This window comes from Arachis ipaensis, chromosome B3, assembly GCF_059453495.1.
Source record: "Arachis ipaensis isolate K30076 ecotype BB chromosome B3, ASM5945349v1, whole genome shotgun sequence".
Taxonomy (NCBI): Eukaryota; Viridiplantae; Streptophyta; class Magnoliopsida; order Fabales; family Fabaceae; genus Arachis; species Arachis ipaensis.
Window position 1 is genome coordinate 26,372,855 of NC_142438.1, and position 10,108 is coordinate 26,382,962.

Sequence of the window (10,108 nt, forward strand, 5' to 3'; positions counted from 1 at the left end):
GTCTAAACCTTGTCTGTGGTATTCCGAGTAGGATCTGGGATGGGATGACTGTGACGAGCTTCAAACTCGCGAGTGTTGGGCGTAGTGACAGACGCAAAAGGATCAATGGATCCTATTCCAACATGAGTGAGAACCGACAGATGATTAGCCGTGCGGTGACAGCGCATTTGGACCATTTTCACTGAGAGGACAGACGGTAGCCATTGACAACGGTGATCCCCCCAACATACAGCTTGCCATGGAAAGGAGTATGAATGATTGGATGAAGGCAATAGGAAAGTAGAGGTTCAGAAGGAACAAAGCATCTTCATACGCTTATCTGAAACTCCTACCAATAAATTACATAAGTTTTTCTATCTTATTTTCTGTTTTAATTACATTTTAATTATCAAAATCCCATAACCATTTGAATCCTCCCGACTGAGATTTACAAGGATGACCATAGCTTGCTTCAAGCCGACAATCTCCGTGGGATCGACCCTTACTCACGTAAGGTATTACTTGGACGACCCAGTGCACTTGCTGGTCAGCTGCACGGAATTGTGTGAAAAGTGTGCGATCACGATTCCGTGTACCATGTTTTTGGCGCCGTTGCCGCGGATTGTTTGAGTTTGGACAACTGATGGTTCATCTTGTTGCTCAGATTAGGTAATTTTAAATTATTTTTAAGCTTTTTATTTTCGAAAAAAAAATTTCAAAAAAATTTCAAAAAAATAAATTATTCTATGTCTTCAAAATTTTTAAGAACGAATTCTAGAGTTTCATGATGATTTGTTGAAGTCTGGCTGGTTGTGAAACCATGTCTAAACTTTTGGACCGAGGTTTCAACTTATCATCACAAGAGCTTGTTGATTTCTATCAATCTTGCTGTTGAATGTAATGATCTGCTAAAGCTTGGCTGGCCATTGGCCATGTCTAGTGTTTTGGACCGAAACTTTCACTGAAAGCTTGGCTGGCTAGTAAGTCATGTCTAATTCCTGGACCGGAGTTTTAGACTAACATTGCATGATTCCTGGGATTCTCATTAAAAATTTTGAATTCCTTATTTTCTCTTTTTTCCAATTAATTTTTGAAAAATTACAAAAATAAATAAATAAATAAAATTATAAAAATAAAAAATAATGTGTGTTTCTTGTTTGAATCTAGTGTCTATTTTTAAGTTTGGTGTCCTGCATATTTTTAATTTTCTTTCATTTTTCGAAATGCATTATGTTCTTCAATGATCTTCAAGTCGTTCTTGATGATTTTATTGGGTCTGATCTTTAAATTCTCGTGCTTTGTGTCTTTTGTTGTTTCTCATGTGCATTCTCAATTTGTTAGTGTCTCTCATATGAAAATTTCTAAGTTTGGTGTCTTGCATGCATTGTTTATCTGATCTTAGTTTTCCATGATTAGTTTCATTTTGTTGTTTTTCATCATTAAAAATTCAAAAAAAAATTTCAAAATTATGTCTTTTCAAGTCAATAATACAGAGAATTGAAGATTCAGAACATACAGTAGAGGAATTACAGAGAAAAAGCTGGGCATTCAAAACGCCCAATGAGGAAGGAAAACTGGTGTTTAAACGCCAGCCAGGATACCTGGCTGGGCGTTAAACACCAAAAAGGGTAGTATTTTGGGCGTTTAACGCCAGAACAACACAAGGGAGGTAAGTTAGTTTTTAATTCAAATGTTTTTCAAATTTTCATAATTTTTCAAAATCAAATCTTTTTCCATTTTTCTCTCACTATTTTCGAAAATCCTTGCTACTAATTAATGATTTGATTCAAAAATTTTAAGTTTGTTACTTCTTTGTTAAGAAAGGTTCAATATTTGACTTTTAGAATCATATCTTTTAAATTTCTTGTTAGCCAAGTCATTAATTTTAAAAATCAAATCTTTTTAAATTATTTTTCAATCATATCTTCTCAATCATATTTTCTCAATCACATCTTTTTCAAAATAATTTTCAATCATATCTTTTTGATTGCTAATTTCAAAATCTTTTTCAGAATCACTTAACCACTTTCTCACTTTTAATTTTTGAAAACCATCAACCACTTTTTCAAAATTCCTTTTAATTAATTTAAGTTTTTTGTATTTTGTTTTCGAAAATTCTTCTCCCTCCTCACCTTTTTCTATTTAAGACTAACACTTCTCCTCTATTAGCAATTTGGACTCACTCCCTCTCTATAAGTTTGAATTCTCCTCTCTACCTCATCCTTCTATTCTTCTTTTCCTCTGACACCTCAAGGAATCTCTATACTGTGACATAGAGGATTCTATACTTTTTTGTTCTCTTCTCTTTCATATGAGTAGGAACAAGGACAAAGGCATTTTTGTTGAAGCTGATTCTGAACCTGAAAGGACCTTGAAGAGAAAGCTAAGAGAAGCTAAAGCACAACTCTCTGGAGAGGACCTAACAGAAATTTTTGAAAAGGAAGCAGACAAAACAAACATGGCCAAACCCAACAACAATGGTGGAGATGCAAGGAAGATGCTTGGTGACTTTATTGCTCCCTCTTCTGACTTATGTGGAAGGAGCATCTCAATTCCTGCAATTGGAGCAAACAACTTTGAGCTTAAGCCTCAATTAGTTTCTCTAATGCAGCAGAATTGCAAGTATCATGGATTAGTTTTTAGCTGAATTCTTGCAAATCTATGACACTGTTAAGACCCATGGGGTTGACCCTGAGGTCTATAGACTTATGCTCTTCCCTTTTGCTGTAAGAGACAGAGCTATGACATGGTTGGACTCACAACCGAAAGAAAGCCTGAACTCTTGGGAAAAGCTGGTCAATGCCTTCTTGGCAAAGTTCTTTCCACCTCAAAAATTGAGTAAGCTTAGAGTGGAAGTCCAGACCTTCAGACAGAAGAAAGGCGAATCCCTCTATGAAGCTTGGGAAAGATACATGCAGTTGATCAGAAGGTGTCCTTCTGGCATGCTTTCAGAATGGAGCATCATATGCATATTCTATGATGGTCTGTCTGAACTATCCAAAATGTCATTGGACAACTCTGCTGATGGATCTCTTCATCTGAAGAAGACGCCTGAAGAAGCCCAGGAACTCATTAAAATGGTTGCAAATAACCAATTCATGTACACTTCTGAAAGGAATCCTGTAAATAATGGAACAACTCAGAAGAAAGGAGTTCTTGAGATTGACACTCTGAATGCCATATTGGCTCAGAACAAAATATTGATTCAGCAAGTCAATATGATTTCTCAGAGTCTGTCTGGAATGCAAGCTGCAACAGGCAGTACCAAAGAAGCATCTTCTGAAGAAGAAGCTTATGATCCCGAGAACCCTGCAATGGAAGAGGTGAATTACATGGGAGAACCCTATGGAAACACCTATAATCCTTCATGGAGAAATCATCCAAATCTCTCATGGAAGGACCAACAGAAGCCTCAACAAGGCTTCAATAACAATAATGGTGGAAGAAATAGGTTTAGCAATAGCAAGCCTTTTCCATCATCTTCTCAGCAACAGACAGAGAACTCTGAGCAGAGTCGTTCTGACTTAGCAAACATAGTTTCTAATCTATCCAAGTCCACTCTCAGTTTCATGACTGAAACAAGGTCATCCATTAGAAATTTGGAGGCACAAGTGGGTCAGCTGAGTAAGAAAGTTACTAAACTCCCTCCAAGCACTCTCCCAAGCAATACAGAAGAAAATCCAAAAAGAGAGTGCAAGGCCATAAACATGTCCCACACGGCCGAACCTGTAGAGGAGGGAGAGTCAGTGATTTCCACTGAGGAAGACCTCAATGGACGTCCACTGGCCTCCAAGGAGTTCCCTAATGAGGAACCAAAGGAATCTGAGGCTCATATAGAGACCATAGAGATTCCACTAAACTTACTTCTGCCATTCATGAGCTCTGATGAGTATTCTTCCTTTGAAGAGGATGAAGATATTGCTGAAGAGCAAGCTGCTAAGTACCTTGGAGCAATCATGAAGCTGAATGCCAAGTTATTTGGTAATGAGACTTGGGAGGATGAACCTCCATTGCTCATCAATGAACTGAATACCGTGGTTAGGCAGAAATTACCGTAGAAGAAACCGGACCCCGAAAAATTCTTAATACCTTGTACCATAGGCACCATGACCTTTGAGAAGGCTCTGTGTGACCTAGGGTCAAGTATAAACCTCATGCCCCTCTGTGTAATAGAGAAACTAGGGATCCTTGAGGTGCAAGTTGCAAGAATCTCGCTAGAGATGGCAGACAATTCAAGGAAACAGACTTATGGACTTGTAGAGGATGTCTTGGTAAAGGTTGAAGGCCTTTACATCCCTGCTGACTTCATAATCCTGGACACTGGGAAGACTATAGATGAATCCATCATCCTTGGCAGACCCTTCCTAGCCACAGCAAAAGCTGTGATTGATGTTGACAGAGGAGAGTTGGTCCTTCAAGTGAATGAGGACTACCTTGTGTTCAAGGCTCAAGGATATCCCTCTGTAACCATGGAGAGGAAGCATGAAAAGCTTCTCTCAAGGCAGAGTCAAACAGAGCCCCCACACTCAACTTCTAAGTTTGGTGTTGGGAGGCCAACATCAAGCTCTGAGTCTTTGTGAAGCTCTCTAAGAGCTTCACTGTCAAGCTATTGACATTAAAGAAGCGCTTGTTGGGAGGCAACCCAATGTTAATTAATTATATTTATTTTATTTTCCATTGTTATTTTATATTTTCTTAGGTTAATGATCATGTGAAGTCACAAAAACAACTGAAAATTCAAAAATAGAATGGAAAAAAAAGCATTGAAAATAGCACACCCTAGAGGAGGAGTTTACTGGCGTTTAAACGCCAGTAAGGGTAGCAGAATGGGCGTTAAACGCCCAGTTTGGCACCATTCTGGGCGTTTAACACCAGAAAAGGGCACCAGACTGGCGTTTAATGCCAGAAAATGGCAACAAGCTGGCGTTTAAACGCCAGAAAGGGAAGAAAAGCTGGTATTAAATGCCAGAAATGGGCAGCAACCTGGCGTTTAATGCCAGGATTGGCACTCCAAGGGGCGTTTACACGCCAAAATGGTGCAGGGCTGAGAAATCCTTGACACCTCAGGATCTGTGGATCCCACAGGATCCCCACCTACCTCAACTCTCTCTCTCTCTTCTTCACACCTTTCCATAACACCCTTTTCCAAATACCCCTCACCAATCACCTCCTCACATTTCATATTCAATTCCTTTCCCTCCCAAACCCAACCCCTAAAACATGAACCCTAACCCTTTTTCCACTCCTATATAAACCCCTCATCCCTCCTTCCTTTTCACACATTATAAACACTTCTTTTCCCCCTTGGCCGAACCACTTTCACCTCTCCATCTCCTCAATTTTTCTTCTTCTTCTGCTCCCTTCTTTCTTCTTTTGCTAGAGGACGAGCAAACCTTCTAAGTTTGGTGTGGTAAAAGCATTGCTTTTTGTTTTTCCATAACCATTTATGGCACCTAAGGTTAGAAAAACCTCTAGCAAGAGGAAAGGGAAGGCAAAAGCTTCCACCTCTGAGTCATGGGAGATGGAGAGATTCATCTCAAAGGTCCATCAAAACCACTTCTATGAAGTTGGTGGCCAAGAAGAAGTTGATCCCTGAGGTCCCTTTCATGCTCAAAAGGAATGAGTATCCAGAGATCCGACAGGAGATTTGAAAAAGAGGTTGAGAAGTTCTCACCAACCCCATTCAACAAGTCGGAATCTTAATGGTTCAAGAGTTCTATGCTAATGCATGGGTCACCAAAAACCATGATCAAAGTGTGAACCCGAACTCAAAGAATTGGCTTACAATGGTTTGTGGGAAATACTTAGATTTCAGTCCGAAAAATGTAAGGTTAGCATTCAACTTGCCAATAATGCAAGGAGATGCACGCCCCTACACTAGAAGGGTCAACTTTGATCAAAGGTTGGACCAAGTCCTCATGGACATATGTGTAGAAGGAGCTCAGTGAAAAAGAGACTCCAAAGGCAAGCTGGTTCAATTGAGAAGGCTTGACCTCAAACCCGTGGCTAGGGGATGGTTGGAGTTCATCCAACGCTCTATCATTCCTACTAGCAACCAATCTGAAGTTACAATAGACCGAGCGATCATGATCCATAGTATCATGAATAGAGAGGAAGTAGAAGTTCATGAGGTCATATCTCTAGAACTCTACAAAGTGGCTGACAAAACCTCCACCTTGGCAAGATTAGCCTTCCCTCATCTCATTTGTCACCTCTACAATTCAGCTGAAATTGTCATAGAGGAAGACACCCTCATTGAAGAGGACAAGCCCATCACTAAGAAAAGGATGGAGCAAACAAGAGAGCCCACTTATGGACCTCAACAAGAGCATAAGGAAGTCCTTCATCAAGAAATCCCTGAGATGCCTCAAGGGATGCATTTTCCTCCACACAACTATTGGGAGCAAATCAACATCTCCTTAGGAGATTTGAGTTCCAATATGGAGCGACTAAAAATGGAGCACCAAGAGCACTCTATTATTCTCCATGAAATTAGAGAGGATCAAATAGCCATGAGGGAAGAGCAACAAAGGCAAAGAAGAGACATTGAGGAGCTCAAGAACTCCATAAGATCTTCAAGAGGAAGAACTAGCCGCCATCACTAAGGTGGACCCGTTCTTTAATCTCCTTGCTCTTATTTTTCTGTTTTTCGAAAAATTATGCTTTATGTTCTATCTATGTTTGTGTCTTTATTACATGATCATTAGTGTCTTAGTGTCTATGCTTTAAAGTTATGAATGTCCTATGAATCCTTCACCTCTCTTAAATGAAAAATGTTTTTAATTGCAAAAGAAAAAGAAGTACATGAATTTCAAATTTTAAAATAGTTTAATTATTTTGATGTGGCGGCAATACTTTTTGTTTTCTGAATGAATGCTTGAACAGTGCATATTTTTGAATTTGTTGTTTATGAATGTTAAAATTGTTGGCTCTTGAAAGAATAATGAAAAAAGAGAAATGTTATTTGATAATCTGAAAAATCATATAATTAATTCTTAAAGCAAGAAAAAGCGGTGAAAAGCTTACAGAAAAAAATGGCAAAAAAATAAAAGAAAAAGAAAGAAAAAGAAAAAGCAAGCAGAAAAAGTCAGTAACCCTTTAAACCAAAAGGCAAGGGTAAAGAGGATCGAAGGCTTTGAGCATTAATGGATAGGAGGGCCCACAGGAATAAAATCCTGGCCTAAGCGGCTAAACCAAGCTGTCCCTAACCATGTGCTTGTGGCGTGAAGGTGTCAAGTGAAAAGTTTGAGACTGAGCGGTTAAAGTCGTGGTCCAAAGCAAAAAGAGTGTGCTTAAGAGCTCTGGACACCTCTAACTGGGGACTCTAGCAAAGCTGAGTCACAATCTGAAAAGGTTCACCCAGTTATGTGTCTGTGGCATTTATGTATCCGGTGGTAATATTGGAAAACAAAATGCTTAGGGTCACGGCCAAGACTCATAAAGCAACTGTGTTCAAGAATCAACATACTGAACTAGAAGAATCAATAACACTATCTGAATTCTGAGTTCCTATAGATGCCAACTATTCTGAACTTCAAAGGATAAAGTGAGATGCCAAAACTGTTCAGAAGCAAAAAGCTACTAGCCTCGCTCATCTAATTAAAACTGATCTTTATAGATGTTTTCGGAATTTATTGTATATTCTATTCTTTTTATCCTACTTTGTTTTTAGTTGCTTGGGGACAAGCAACAATTTAAGTTTGGTGTTGTGATGAGCGAATAATTTATATGCTTTTTTGGCATTATTTTTAGGTAGTTTTTAGTATGTTTTAGTTACTTTTTATTATGTTTTTATTAGTTTTTAAATAAAAATTACATTTCTGGACTTTACTATGAGTTTGTGTATTTTTCTATAATTTCAGATATTTTCTGGCTGAAATTGAGGAACCTGAGCAAAAATCTGATTCAGAGGCTGAAAAAGGACTGTAGATGCTGTTGGATTCTGACCTCCCTGCACTCGAAGTGAATTTTCTGGAGCTACAGAAGCCCAATTGGCGCAATCTTAATTGCGTTGGAAAGTAGTCATCATGGGCTTTTCAGCAATATATAATAGTTCATACTTTGCCCGAGTTTTGATAACGTAAACTGGCGTTTAAACGCCAACTTTCTACCATATTCTGGCGTTAAACGCCAGAACTAGCATAAAAGCTGGACTTAAACGCCCAAACTGGCACCAAAGCTGGCGTTTAACTCCAAGAAAAGCCTCTACATGTGAAAGCTTTAATGCTCCGCCCAAGCACACACCAAGTGGGCCTGGAAGTGGATTTCTGCATCATTTACTTATTTCTGTAAACCGTAGGTTACTAGTTCATTATAAATAGGACCTTTTACTATTGTATTTTGGGAGCGATCTCTAGAACACATTATGTAACTTTTATGTTCTAAGACCTCCATGGGAGGCTGGCCACTCGGCCATGTCTACCCTATTTTCACTTATGTATTTTCAACGGTGGAGTTTCTACACCCCATAGATTAAGGTGTGGAGCTCTGCTGTTCTTCATGAATTAATGTAATTACTACTGTTCTTTTATTCAATTCACGCCTACTTCTTCTCTAAGATATTCATTCGCACAAAACATGGTGAATTTGATGATCAAGTGACACTCATCACCATTCTCAACTTATGAACGCGTGCCTGACAACCACTCCCGTTCTACATGAAAACAAGCTTGAATGTGTATCTCTTGGTTTCTAATCTAAGATTAAAACCTTCATGGTATAGGCTAGAATTATTGGCGGCCATTCTTGAGATCTGGAAAGTCTAAACCTTGTCTGTGGTATTCCGAGTAGGATCTGGGATGGGATGACTGTGACGAGCTTCAAACTCGCGAGTGTTGGGCGTAGTGACAGACGCAAAAGGATTAATGGATCCTATTCCAATATGAGTGAGAACCGACAGATGATTAGCCGTGCGGTGACAGCGCATTTGGACCATTTTCACTGAGAGGACGGACGGTAGCCATTGGCAACGGTGATCCCCCAACATACAGCTTGCCATGGAAAGGAGTATGAATGATTGGATGAAGGCAATAGGAAAGCAGAGGTTCAGAAGGAACAAAGCATCTTCGTACGCTTATCTGAAACTCCTACCAATAAATTACATTAGTATTTCTATCTTATTTTCTATTTTAATTACATTTTAATTATCAAAATCCCATAACCATTTGAATCCGCCTGACTGAGATTTACAAGGATGACCATAACTTACTTCAAGTCGACAATCTCCGTGGGATCGACCCTTACTCACGTAAGGTATTACTTGGACGACCCAGTGCACTTGCTGGTCAGCTGCACGAAATTGTGTGAAAAGTGTGCGATCACGATTCCGTGTACCAAGAAGCAACACCCATCTTATGAGTTTGGGTTTTGAATCCTGCTTTGTGAGGAGATATTTTAGAGTAGCATGGTCAGTGTACACAATCACTTTTGATCCTACTAAATAAGATCTGAACTTGTCAATGACATAAACCACTGCAAGCAACTCCTTTTCTGTGGTTGTGTAATTCCTCTATGCGTCATTTAAAATACGGATAGCATAATAAATGACATGCAGAAGCTTGTCATGCCTCTGTCCCAATACTGCACCAATGGCATGGTCACTGGCATCACACATTAGTTCAAATGGTAATGTCCAGTCTGGTGCAGAAATGACTGGTGCTGTGACCAGCTTAGCTTTCAGAGTCTCAAACGCCTGCAGACACTCTGTGTCAAAGACAAATGGTGTATCAGCAGCTAGCAGATTGCTCAGAGGTTTTGCAATTTTTGAAAAATTCTTTATAAACCTCCTATAGAATCCTGCATGCCCCAGAAAGCTTCTGATTGCCTTAACATTGGCAGGTGGTGGTAATTTTTCAATTACCTCTACCTTAGCTTGATCCACCTCTATTCCCTTGTTCGAAATTTTGTGCCCAAGGACAATTCCTTCAGTCACCATAAAGTGACATTTCTCCCAGTTTAAAACCAGGTTAGTCTCTTGGCACCTTTTCAGAACAAGTGCTAGATGGTCAAGACAGGAGCTGAATGAGTCTCCAAATACTGAGAAGTCATCCATGAAGAATTCCAGAAATTTCTCTACCATATCAAAGAAGATAGATAGCATGCACCTCTGAAAGGTTGCAGGTGCATTGCA